Source organism: Salvelinus alpinus, chromosome 15 (assembly GCF_045679555.1).
Source record: "Salvelinus alpinus chromosome 15, SLU_Salpinus.1, whole genome shotgun sequence".
Taxonomy (NCBI): domain Eukaryota; kingdom Metazoa; phylum Chordata; class Actinopteri; order Salmoniformes; family Salmonidae; genus Salvelinus; species Salvelinus alpinus.
The window spans coordinates 17,805,200-17,819,129 of NC_092100.1; the positions used below are offsets into that span (position 1 = coordinate 17,805,200).

Below are 13,930 nucleotides of genomic sequence, written 5' to 3' on the forward strand. Positions count from 1 at the left end.
GGCTTGTTTGTCATAGTCACTGTGTACTAAAGATATTGCGTACGCGGATGTATTGGCTGACAGGGAGGTTCTTTTTCAGGGATGTAGGGTGGAAGCTATATCTGCTTAACAGGGAATTCCTGTCGGCTACGTGCATATGTCCGTGCTAAAGCACCCCCCCCCCCCCCCCCCTTTATGAAAATGTCCAGAATACCTGTTTCATGCGCATCAAAGGTGAGCGTGAATTTCAGATGGTCACTTCTTGTATTGATGAAGGAGGGGAATTGGCGAAGTTCCTCTGCTGTGCCCTGGAATAGAAGGAACATTTCCTCACTGAAGCGTTTCCAGAACTTGATATGGCGCAACAATAGATTGACTTAGTGCACATACAAATTACTTTTGCAATGAAATTTCCATGTGCCGAATGAAAAATAAAAGTTAAATGGGTTTCCATCGCAGGAAGTTTATGTACAATTTGACAAATGCCGACAGAACATTTGTTTGTTCAACATGGTGGGATCTTTTTTGTGTCGGTAAAATGTTTTATGCGAGAAATGGCCGTGGAAACGCCTTTATGTGCAAATATTGATATATACAGTTGAAGTCAGAAGTTTACATACACCTTAGCAAAATATATTTAAACTCAGTTTTTCACAATTCCTGATATTTAATCCTAGTAAAAATTCCCTGTCTTAGGTCAGTTAGGATCACCACTTTATTTTAAGAACGTGAAATGTCAGAATAATATTTGATAGAATGATTTATTTCAGTTTTTATTTCTTTCATCACATTCCCAGTGGGACAGAAGTTTACATACACTCAATTAGTATTTGGTAGCATTGCCTTTAAATTGTTTTAACTTGGGTCAAATGTTTCGGGTAGCCTTCCACAAGCTTCCCATAATAAGTTGGGTGAATTTTGGCCCATTCCTCCTGACAGAGCTGGTGTAACTGAGTCAGGGTTGTAGGCCTCCTTGCTCGCACACACTTTTTCAGTTCTTCCCACAAATTTTCTATATGATTGAGGTCAGGGCTTTGTGAGGGCCACTCCAATACCTTGACTTTGTTGTCCTTAAGCCATTTTGCCACAACTTTGGAAGTATGCTTTGGGTCATTGCCCATTTGCGACCAAGCTTTAACTTCCTGACTGATGTCTTGAGATGTTGCTTCAATATATCCACATAATTTCCCTTCCTCATGATGCCATCTATTTTGTGAAGCACCCCCACAACATTATGCTGCCATGGTTGGGATGGTGTTTTTCGGCTTGCAAGCCTCCCCCTTTTTCCTCCAAACATAACGATAGTCATTATGGGCAAACAGTTCTATTTTTGTTTCCTGTTTACTGTGGATATAGATACTTTTTTGTTGTTGTATTTTTCACCCCTTTTTTCTCCCCAATTTCGTGGTATCCAATTGGTAGTAGTTACAGTCTTGTCTCATCACTGCAACTCCCGTATGAACTCGGGAGAGGCGAAGGTCGAGAGCCATGCGTCCCCCGAAACACAACCCAACTAAGCCACACTGCTTCTTGACACATTGCCCATCCAACCCGGAAGCCAACCGCACCAATGTGTTGGAGGAAACACCGTACACCTGGCAACCATGTCAGAGTGCACTGCGCCCGGCCCGCCAAAGGAGTCGCTAGTGCGCGATGAGACATGGATATCCCTACCGGCCAAACGCTCCCTAACCCAGACAACACTGGGCCAATTGTGCGCCGCCCCATGGGCCTCCCAGTCGCGGCCGGCTGCGACAGAGCCTGGACTCCCAGAATCTCTAGTGGCACAGCTAGCACTGCGATGCAGTGCCTTAGACCACTGCGCCACTCGGGAGGCCCGGATATAGATACTTTTGTACCTTTTTCCTCCAGCATCTTCACAAGGTCCTTTGCTGTTTTTCTGGGATTGATTTGCACTTTTCGCACCAAAGTACGTTCATCTCTAGGAGACAGAACGCGTCTCCTTCCTGAGCGGTATGACGGCTGCGTGGTCCCATGGTGTTTACACTTGCGTACTATTGTTTGCACAGATGAACGTGGTACCTTCAGGTGTTTGGAAATTGCTCCCAAGGATGAACCAGACTTGTGGAGGTCTACAATATCTTTCTGAGGTCTTGGCTGATTTCTTTTGATTTTTCCATGATGTCAAGCGAAGAGGCACTGAGTTTGAAGGTAGGCCTTGAAATACATCCACAGGTACACCTCCAATTGACTCAAATAATGTCAATTCGCCTACCAGAAGCTTCTAAAGCCATGACATCATTTTCTGAAAATTTCCAAACTGTTTAAAGGCACAGTCAACTTCGTGTATGTAAACTTCTGATCCACTGGAATTGTGATACAGTGAATTATAAATGAAATAATCTGTCTGTAAACAATTGTTGGAAAAATTACTTGTGTCATGCACAAAGTAGATGTCCTAACCGACTTGCCAGAACTATAGTTTGTTAACAAGAAATGTGTGGAGAGGTTGAAATACGTGTTTAAATGACTCCAACCTAAGTGTATGGAAACTTCCGACTTCAACTGTACCTAATAACCATCATATCGAAGTAAATTTGGAGTCACACGATGATATGGTGTGTGGTCCTCCCACGATGACTTGTTAAACCATACAGTTTATTAGGCTACAGATGAAATAAATCATGATGAACTTCACAGGGTGTTGGAAGTGCACTGTGATCTTGATGCACCTTTTCAATATCTATCAACGGTCTTATTCTGGTGACATGATGATCAATGCTTGAATGTCGATTGACAATTAAACCTATTATTTTAAACTCGCATCCATAATAATCTCATCATAGACTAGCCTACCCTACAACCCACCTGCACTGTATCTGCCACCTGTTAGCTTTAGAGCGTACATGCCAGGACCAGATATGTAGGCACATTCATTGGCTATTTTAGCATGTAAGTCTTGGTGGGGCAAAAAAAAATACAAGTGGGATGCATGCCAGCAAAGCCACTACACAACACAACACAACACAAAGCAATACATTAATTGCACTATAACGTTGACAAACCGTGCCCACAAACTGTCAGAGCTACATACATTTCTCCCAACATCTTACCACTGCTACACCTGGCTATCAGCGGTTCTGACTTGGTGTACAAGGAGAACACTGTAAGAACAGCACATGTTCTGAAGTCTGTAGATCTCAAAAGTGCAGCAAAACAGTCTGGAAGCAAAACAGTTCATTCAACCTTATTTTACTGCCTTTTAAAAAAACATAGCTGATATGGCTGACTTGCTTCAACATATGTGGTTTCTAATGACAATTGAGATGTACAAACTATGGCATAAGGGGACGATAAACGGATAAGAGGCAATCCGTAATTTCTTTTAAGACATTAATGAGCCAGCTAGGACGGACGTAGTCAATATAACTATTTGTTTAGCACTTTTGTATTCGGCGCATGTGACAAATACAATTTGATTTGATTTGAGCATACAATACATTTTTGGACTCACTTCAACAGTAAGGTGGTGCAGCGGTCCTTCGTGGGCAAATTTTGTCATCAAAGTCTGGCATTCTCTGGATTTATGGTACTTTCAAAACAACTGGGAACTCGGAAAGCATCAAGGTCAAACCATGATGACATCATTGATCTTCAGGTCGTACCTCGTTTATTCCCGACTTCCCAGTTGTCTTGAACTCACTGAAGACAAGTTTTCGCAGTTCCGAGTTAACAGTTGTTTTGAGTGCGGCACAAATCATGCTTCATTGACAGCATGGCCAATGTTGAATGTTTATAATTTTAAACTTGGAAAAGAGCCTCTTAATCCCAGTTTTGGGACCACACAGCCATTGTCACTGATTCCTTCCAAACCACTCATTGTTGAATTTCCGATTTCCAACTTGAGCACGGATATGTTTTATCTATAATTTCTCTTCATTATTTCTCTTCATATGACAAGGATTTAAAAGGATTTGCCAGAGATGCAACCTCTCTTATCATCACTCAGTGCCTGGGCTTACCTCCACTGTAGCCGCACCGCACCATACCCCTGTCTGCACATTATGCCCTGAATCTATTCTACCACACCCAGAAATCTGCTCCTTTTATTTTCTGTCCCCAACGCACTAGACAACCAGTTTTGCTAGCCTTTAGCCGTACTCTCATCCTACTCCTCCTCTGTCCCTCGGGTGATGTGGAGGCTAACCCAGGCACTGTGTGTCCCCAAGCACTCTCATTTGTTGACTTTTGTAATCGAAAAAGCCTTGGTTTCATGCATGTTAATATCAGAAGCCTCCTCCCTAAGTTTGTTTTACTCACTACTTTAGCACACTCCGCCGACCCTGATGTCCTTGCCGTGTCTGAATCCTGGCTTAGGAAGGCCACCAAAAATTTGGAGATTTCCATACCCAATTACAACATTTTCCGTCAAGATAGAACTGCCAAAGGGGGAGGAGATGCAATCTACTGCCCAAACAGTTCGAGCTTCTAATTAAAAAAATGTATCTCTCCAGAAATAAGTTTCTCACTGTTGCCGCCTGTTATAGACCCCCCTCAGCTCCCAGCTGTGCCCTGGACACCATATGTGAATTGATTGCCCCCCATCTATCTTCAGAGTTCGTTCTGTTAGGTGACCTAAACTGGGATATGCTTAACACCCCAGCAGTACTGCAATCTAAGCTAGATGCCCTCAATCTCACACAAATTATCAAAGAAACCACCAGGTACAACCCTAAATCCGTAAACATGGGCACCCTCATAGACATTATCCTGACCAACTTGCCCTCCAAATACACCTCTGCTGTTTTCAATCAGGATCTCAGCGATCACTGCCTCATTGCCTGCATCCGCTATGGGTCCGCGGTCAAACGACCACCCCTCATCACTGTCAAACGCTCCCTAAAACACTTCTGCGAGCAGACCTTTCTAATCGACCTGGCCCGGGTATCCTGGAAGGATATTGACCTCATCCCGTCAGTCGAGGATGCCTGGTTGTTCTTTAAAAGTAATTTCCTCACCATCTTAAATAAGCATGCCCCTTTCAAAAAATGTAGGACTAAGAACAGATATAGCCCTTGGTTCACTCCAGAACTGACTGCCCTTGACCAGCACAAAAACATCCTGTGGCAGACTGCAATAGCATCGAAGAGTCCCCGCGATATGCAACTGTTCAGGGAAGTCAGGAACCAATACACACAGTCAGTCAGGAAAGCAAAGGCTAGCTTTTTCAAACAGAAATTTGCTTCCTATAGCTCTAACTCCAAAACGTTTTGGGACACTGTAAAGTCCATGGAGAACAAGAGCACCTCCTCCCAGCTGCCCACTGAACTGAGGCTAGGTAACACGGTCACCACTGATAAATCCATGATAATCGAAAATTTCAATAAGCATTTCTCTATGACTGGCCATGCTTTCCTCCTGGCTACCCCAACCCCGGCCAACAGCTCCGCACCCCCCGCAGCTACTTGCCCGAGCCTCCCCAGCTTCTCCTTCACCCAAATCCAGATAGCAGATGTTCTGAAAGAGCTGCAAAACCTGGACCCATACAAATCGGCTGGGCTAGACAATCTGGACCCTCTCTTTCTAAAATTATCCGCCGCCATTGTTGCAACCCCTATTACCAGTCTGTTCAACCGCTCTTTCATATTGTCCGAGATCCCTAAAGATTGGAAAGCTGCCGCGGTCATCCCCCTCTTCAAAGGGGGTGACACTCTAGACCCAAACTGTTATAGACCTATATCCATCCTGCCCTGCCTTTCTAAAGTCTTCGAAAGCCAAGTTAATAAACAGATCACTGACCATTTATAATCCCACTGTACCTTCTCCGCTGTGCAATCCGGTTTCTGAGCTGGTCATGGGTGCACCTCAGCCACACTCAAGGTACTAAACAATATCATAACCGCCATCGATAAAAGACAGTACTGTGCAGCAGTCTTCATCGACCTGGCCAAGGCTTTCGACTCTGTCCAATCACCGTATTCGTATCGGCAGACTCAATAGCCTTGGTTTCTCAAATGACTGCCTAGCCTGGTTCACCAACTACTTCGCAGACAGAGTTCAGTGTGTCAAATCGGAGGGCCTGTTATCCGGACCTCTGGCAGTCTTTATGGGGGTACCACAGGGTTCAATTCTCGGGCCGACTCTTTTCTCTGTATATATCAACGATGTCGCTCTTGCTGCGGGTGATTCCCTGATCCACCTCTACGCAGATGACACCATTCTGTATACATCTGGCCCTTCTTTGGACACTGTGTTAACTAACCTCCAAACGATCTTCAATGCCATACAACACTCCTTCCGTGGCCTCCAACTGCTCTTAAACGCTAGTAAAACTAAATGCATGCTTTTCAACCGTTCGCTGCCCGCACCCGCCCGCCCGTCCAGTATCACTACTCTGGACGGTTCTGACCTAGAATACGTGGACAACTACAAATAACTAGGTGTCTGGCTAGAATGTAAACTCTCCTTCCAGAATCATATCAAACATCTCCAATCCAAAATCAAATCTAGAATCGGCTTTCTATTTCACACTAAAGCCTCTTTCACTCACGCCGCCAAACTTACCCTAGTAAAACTGACTATCCTACCGACCCTCGACTTCGGCGATGTCATCTACAAAATAGCTTCCAACACTCTACTCAGCAAATTGGATGTAGTCTATCACAGTGCCATCTGTTTTGTTACCAAAGCGCCTTATACCACCCACCACTGCGACCTGTATGCTCTAGTCGGCTGGCCCTCGCTACATATTCATCGCCAGACCCACTGGCTCCAGGTCATCTATAAGTCTATGCTAGGTAAAGCTCCACCTTATCTCAGCTCACTGTTCACGATAACAACACCCACCCGTAGCACACGCTCCAGCAGGTATATCTCACTGGTCATCCCCAAAGCCAACACCTGTTTGGCCGCCTTTCCTTCTAGTTCTCTGCTGCCAGTGACTGGAACAAATTGCAAAAATCGCTGAAGCTGGAGACTTACATTTCCCTCACTAACTTTAAACATCAGCTATCTGAGAAGCTAACCGATCGCTGCAGCTGTACACAGTCCATCTGTAAATAGCCCACCCAATCTACCTACCTCATCCCCCATATTGTTTTAATTTACTTTGCTGCTCTTTTGGACACCAGTATCACTACTTACACACCATCATCTGCTCATCTATCACTCCAGTGTTAATCTGCTAAATTGTAATTACTTTGCTACTATGGCCTATTTATTGCCTTACCTCCTCATGCCATTTGCACACAATGTATATAGACTTGTGTTCTATTGTGTTATTGACTCTACGCTTCCTTATTCCATGTGTAACTCTGTGTTGTTGTTTCTGTCTGCACTGCTTTGCTTTATCTTGGCCAGGTCACAGTTGTAAATGAGAACTTGTTCTCAACTAGCTTACCTGGTTAAATAAAGGTGAAATACATTTTAAAAAACAATAAAAAAAGATTGTCGATTTGATTCATGATGATGACTGCTAGCTAATATTTAGAAAGTAGGATGTTGACATGATCAGTCCAATCAAAGCTACTGTACATATAACGTATTTGACGTCATTTTATCTGTGGCCAATGACCTTGATCCTTCTTGGAAGGGCACTTCTAATGTAACTCTATGGAAGCACCAAAGGGGTGAGAATTTTCGAGGTCCAGTGGTGACCCGTCATTAATGGCAGGTGGGGGGGGGGGTTGCCTGTTTACATGTTATTTTGGCATTAATACGTGTCACATATGAGTTTGCAAACAATGTAAAAAATATATATATCATTGAGTTAATAAAGCCGCATACAAACAGGCACCTCCAGAATGCAGGTGTTTCAGCCTAGCTCAGTGCTTTCTGTGGTAGTGGGGCAGGCCAGCAGAAAATAGGAGCATTGCACCATGATTGGCTCAGCATTGCACCGTGATTGGCTCAGTGTTCTGTCACTCATGGGGACACTACATCACCCGCCTTTAGTAAGCATAGACATCAAGAATATGAGCCCTTTGGGTGCTGCCATAACCCTTTGGGTGCTGCTCAAGGTCATTGGCCACAGATAAAATGACGTCAAATCACATTATATCTACAGTAGCTTTGATTAGACTGATCATGTCAACATCTTACTTTCAAAATCTTAGCTAGCAGTCATCATGATAAACCAAGTAGACAATCTACTGGCAAATCCTTTTTAATCCTTGTCATGTGAAGAGAAATAATGATGATAAATAATATATAAAACGTATCAGTGCTCAACCGCAATTGGACATAAACATTACACAACAAGTTGGAAATTGCAAATTCAACAATGAGTTGTTTGGAAGGAATCGGTGACAGTGGCTAACCGCAAGCATTGCAACTGGGGAGTCAGACTTGGAAAATAAGTTTTGAACAGTCATCCAACTCGGAATTGTAAATCTTTTTCTTTGATGACAAAATCTGCCAACTGAAGGACCGCCGCACACAACAAGGTGAGTCCAAAAATGTCTTATATGCTGCTGTCGAGGTCTAACTCATGGGAACGTAGTGTCCCCATGAGTGACAAAACACTGAGCCAATCACGGCCAAACGCTCCATAGTTTCTGCTGGCTTGCCCCCCCACCACAGAAAGCACTGAGCTAGGCTGAAACACCTGCATTTTGGAGCTGCCTTACTCAAGAAAACAAAAATGTTTGTATGCGGCTTTATAAACTCAATTATATATTTTTTACATTGTTTCCAAACTGATTTGTGACATGTATTAATGCCAAAATAACATGCAAAACAGGCATGCCCCCACCCAAAACAATAACATTATATATCTATTTTATTTTCTGTTAAAAATATGGGGCTCAAAACAGGTGGGGCCCTGAATGACGGTTCGCCACTGGGCACGTTTGCTATTTAACTCAACAGTTTTTGTAGAGTTCGGTAGAGTTGAAAATACACTGAACTGTTGATTTTTATTCGGTACATGAAAACTTAAGCGTAAAAGTACATTTGGTTGGTTTGGTGGGAAAATGTATTTCTTTATGCAGATTTTTTTATATTCGCATGAGAATCTGTCACCAATTGGATGGAAACCTAGCTAGTGATTCTTTTCTCAGACAATGCTGCTTTATTTAGGTATGTTGTCTGTATTTTTAGGAATTCAATTGATATTTTTCAAATAATTTCAAACAGTAGATATTAAACAATAGCTGACGCATTAAGAAAGTTATGTGAATGGATGTTTGAAGGATTTGAATTGTTTTGTAGAATAATTAATCCCACTGTAAAGCCTCGAGACTGTTGCCTGCCATTCAAATCCCGACACTTTGAGGGTGGTAAATTTGAGCAGCGCATTTTATTATTGAGCTAACATACTTGTTCAAACAATGACTCGCCAGCCCCAGCCATTGAATATGCACTGAAAAATAAGCACACCTCCCTGGCCATTTACCAACATCCTGCTTTCAAGGATGTAATAATGTGGACGTGCTGTTGAGTTGAGTGTCTTTACCTCTAGGGCAACATGGCAGGTGTAATGGGTGTCACTATATTTATATCATTTGTTTCGGTAGCCATCGCTCTTGGTAAGTCAATATTTTACATTTTCTTCGTGAAACCTGTTTACTTGTAGAATAATTTACCTAAACTGGATGGAGGGCTCATTGTATATGCAAATTATGCAACAATTGAGGTTAGGGTCATACCGTAAAAATAAAACATGACTAGGAAATACTTGTTTAACACAATACAGGACATGGTGGTTTCAGGTCAAGTGATATAGGTTTATTTTTGTATAATACATACAAGCAACTACAAAGTATTCTATAAAAGGTCTGAATTTAATCCAGGGTTTTCTAAGGTCATAGAGCATTAGGTTACTAATGAAGAAAGTTCCAGTGAAACCTAAAAGGCCAGGGGCATGCCTCCAAGCAAATATGAGTTTGGGATGAGTTGAATCTGTAGTTGTCTGTTAATATAATGGCACCATCTGGGTTATTTACATCTACCATTTTAGATATTGCAAAATGTAGTATTACTTACATAATATGCAAATCATGTGAAGTCTTGTTCTTCATTAGCAAAACAGACATTACATTTATTTTTTACACTCCAGCTCTACATGTAACCTTGTCAATCGACCCAGTTGTGCTACCCAAATGCTAATCTCAGCACCCAGTACAGAACCAAATGTTGCTTGTGCACTGGCCAGTAACAGTGTATCACAGGGATGGGCAACTTTGATGGGGGTGGGGGGCCACAAAAAATCTGAACTCATCATGAGCGCCCCCCTCACCACCACATTGCAAGCAAAATGTTTTATTGGCCCCCCTCTTGACAATAAAAAAAGGGTTAATTTTGTGCAATTCTACACATTTGGGGTGTAGAGAAAATGTCACAGTTTTAAACAAGTTTGCTATGGAAGGGAGATAAATGTTTGCCGTTTTTAATGTGATACACTATATATACAAAAGTATGTGGACACCGCTTCAAATTAGTGGATACGGCTATTTCAGCCACACCCGTTGCTGACAGGTGTATGAAATCGAGCACACAGCCGGTCAACTGTAAGTTCTCTTATTGTGAAGTGGAAACATCTAGGAGCAACAACGGCTTAGCAGCGAAGTGGTAGGCCACACAAGCTCACTGAACGGGACCGCCGAGTGCTGTCCTTGTCTGTCCTCGGTTGCAACACTCACTACTGCGTTCCAAACTGCCTCTCGAAGCAACGTCAGCACAATAACTGTTTGTTGGGAGCTTCATGAAATAGATCACCATGCGCAATGCCAAGCGTCGGCTGGAATGGTGTAAAGCTCGCCGCAATTGGACTCCGGAGCAGTGGAAATGCGTTATCTGGAGTGATGAATCACTCTTCACCATCTGGTAGTCCAACGGACGAATCTGAGTTTGGCGGATGACAATGCCCCCGTGCACAAAACGAGGTCCATACAGAAATGGTTTGTCGAGATTGGTGTGGAAGAAATTGACTGGCCTCCACAGAGCCTTGAACTCAACTACATTGAACACCATTGGGATTAATTGGAAGGCCGACTGCGGGCCAGGCCTAATCGCCCAACATCAGTGCCCGACCTCAATAATGCTCTTGTGGCTGAATGGAAGCAAGTCCCTGCAGCAATGTTCCAACATCTAGTGGAAAGCCTTCCCAGAAGAGTGGAGGCTGTTACAGCAGCAATGTGGGGACCAACTCCATATTTATGCCCATGATTTTGGAATGAGATGTTTCACGAGCAAGTGTACACATACTTTTGGTCATTTAGTGTATCAGAGTGAGACTGATAACAAGCTTAGATAGTTTAGCGGTGAGCTAACTTATCGATCTAAAATATATTGACTGACATAAAAAGAGAAACCGCTGATGCACAACCACATTTCTAAATTGCACCTTGTGTATTCTACTATTCTAACTCTCAACAGTAAGTTGAGACCCCCCTTCCCATCCCTGGTTTATCACAAGAGACTACCCAAATGCATACCAGGTTTTGGCTCAATTTGTTTTACAACAAACAAATTGTCTCAAAACATTGGACTCAGATGCAGATTTGTTATCAGGGATGACCCAGTTACAGAGCATAACAAAATATGATTATGCCTGTATGTAAATATGAAATGATCCAATACTAACACTCCTTTAATGCAGAGTCCCCTGGAGCCCCATCATCAACCTTGGCAGTGACTCCAACGAAGGCAACCACCAGGAATACCCCAACATTGTCTGTCACCATCCCCACAGTGGTCCCTGCCATGCCAACCAGTAGAACAAGTTCATCAGTCAGTGAAGCACCTAATACAGATCCTACTGGTGACACTAGAGTCCCAATGGAATCATCCCCTTCATCACCTACAACTGAGCCTTCCCAATCCTCTCAGCCACTGACTCCATCACAAGCATCCAATGGCAGCACCACCACACAGACCTCTACAGGTTTTACAGCTAACACTACTATGAATCAGACCCTAACTGGAACAGTTGGTCATGACTCAACATCCTCAATCTTCTCATCAACTTTGTCGCCAAGCTCTGATTTTACGACAGGGAACATGAGCTCAAGCACAGGTGTGTGTTTCAGATGAAAATAATTAATATATTATTGAATTAATCAAATGTAATAATCCTTGCAGACAGTGAGTCTTAGTGGTAAAGCAAACTGTTACCAGTGGACACATAGGTTCTGTTATAATTAAGCTTTCAAGAGAACAGCATGTTCATGTTTCGGAAATGCCACCTGATTAATAGATTCAATTTACTTTTAAGAGAACTGATTTATATATTTTGTAACCATACTTTATCACTGTTATTCATTCTTTAGCCTTAGAAAGTGATGGGAGACATGTCTTATCAAGGAGTCCGGGCCCCATAGCAGTCCTCTGCATATTCTGCATCTGTCTGGGTCTTCTGCTGGCTGTTGGAATTGCAAAGCTCATTACTTCCAGAGGTTCCACATTTCAGAGGCTTGAAGATGTGCCATTGGTGAATTGATTTTGTATTGGTGAATTGTAGATATTGCATGCAAAAGAGCTTCCTGTTCAATGAACAGGACATTCGGATATAGAAGTGACAGAAGAAAAGCTGTTTAACGCACAGGATACCAATGTCATGTAAACCAAAATGGATTCTTTAACACATGAGAATTAGGCCAGTTTATCAGATAATTGATGTTGATGATCAATTCTATGCAAAGATGGTTTCTTTTTTAAATTATGTGCTTTACACACTTTGTGCTCCAGTCTTTTGTCTCTAATGCAATGCATTCAAAAGGTACAAATCTTTGAATCCAAATTCATTCTAAATCTTTCTTTTTATTCCTATTTTCAGGGCAAAATAAATGAAGAGTCTCCATTTGCCCGTTACCCTACAAAACTATTCTGAAAGAAAACACATCATGAGAGAAGGTATTATATTTGGGGTTCAGACAATGTTGTTCATGAGGACGTGTCACCCACCATCGTGTTTTTGTTCCTGTTTTTGTTTGTTTGTTTATTTTGTCTGGCTGCTGGAAAGTGACGTGTGTTTGAAGGAAGTCAGTATAGGCACTAAAAGCAATCCTGTGATGTAGTAAAGAATATCTCCTCCCAGGTTGGTCAGCAGCATACTGAAGTCGATCGTTGGTACTCTTCATTCACAGGTGGATGGATGCATCAAGGAACTGAATACAGAAGATGCACAGACAATGTCTGCGTTTACACAAGTAGCCCAATTCTGATCTTTTGGCAAATTGTTAGCGAAATATCTGATTTGTCAAAAATACCAATTATTGGCACAATATCAGAATTGGGCTGCCTTTATAAACATTGCCAATGTGTCAGGTATCACTAGAAATAAAGCTATGAAAAAAGCTATAATAAAGCCAAATTCTCTGTTTCTTGAAAAGACTATGACAAACAGGCCTAATTTTTGTATGGGTTGAAATAAATAAATGATTGCATTGAATTATGTTATCTTTTTCTCCAGATGAGATGTGTTATATATTGCATCAAGATACACTGAGTATAAAAACATTAAGAACACCTGCTCTTTCCATGACAGACTGACCAGGTGAATCCAGGTGAAAGCTATTATTGATGTCACTTGTCAGTGTAGATGAAGGGGAGGAGACAAGTTAGAGAATGATTTTTAAGTCTTGAGACACTAGAGACATGGATTGTGTATGTGTGCCATTCAGAGGGTGAATGGGGAAGACAAAATATTTGTGTCTGAATGGGGCACGGTAGAAGCCGCCAGGCTCACCGGTTTGTGTCAAGAACTGCAATGTTGCTGGGTTTTTCATGCTCAACAGTTTCCCGTGTGTATCAAGAAAGGTCCACTATCCAAAGAACACCCAGCCAAATTGACAACTGTGGGAAGCATTGGAGTAAACATGGGCCAGCATCCCTGTGGAACGCTTTCGACACCTTGTGGAGTCCATGCTGTTCTGAGGGCAAAAAGTGTGTTCATAATGTTTGGTATACTCAGTGTATGTCAATTCAGCTAGTAAATTAGTTCTCCCGATTGTCACAGCGGTCTAAGGCACTGCATCTCAGTACAAGAGGC

At 42.5% G+C, this 13,930-nt stretch overlaps 1 long non-coding RNA gene across 2 annotated transcripts; it reads left to right on the top strand.

Annotated features, from left to right (window-relative positions):
• The first annotated feature begins 9,355 nt into the window (after positions 1-9,355).
• Positions 9,356-13,330, top strand: LOC139539590 (uncharacterized). 2 transcript variants are annotated; one of them, XR_011667965.1, is made up of 5 exons: positions 9,356-9,467; positions 11,540-11,956; positions 12,210-12,370; positions 12,716-12,792; positions 13,026-13,330. It is a non-coding gene; the product is annotated as an uncharacterized lncRNA (long non-coding RNA). The 2 variants fall into 2 exon arrangements; XR_011667964.1 differs by having other exon boundaries at positions 9,357-9,467; positions 12,977-13,330.
• Positions 13,331-13,930: the final 600 nt, after the last annotated feature.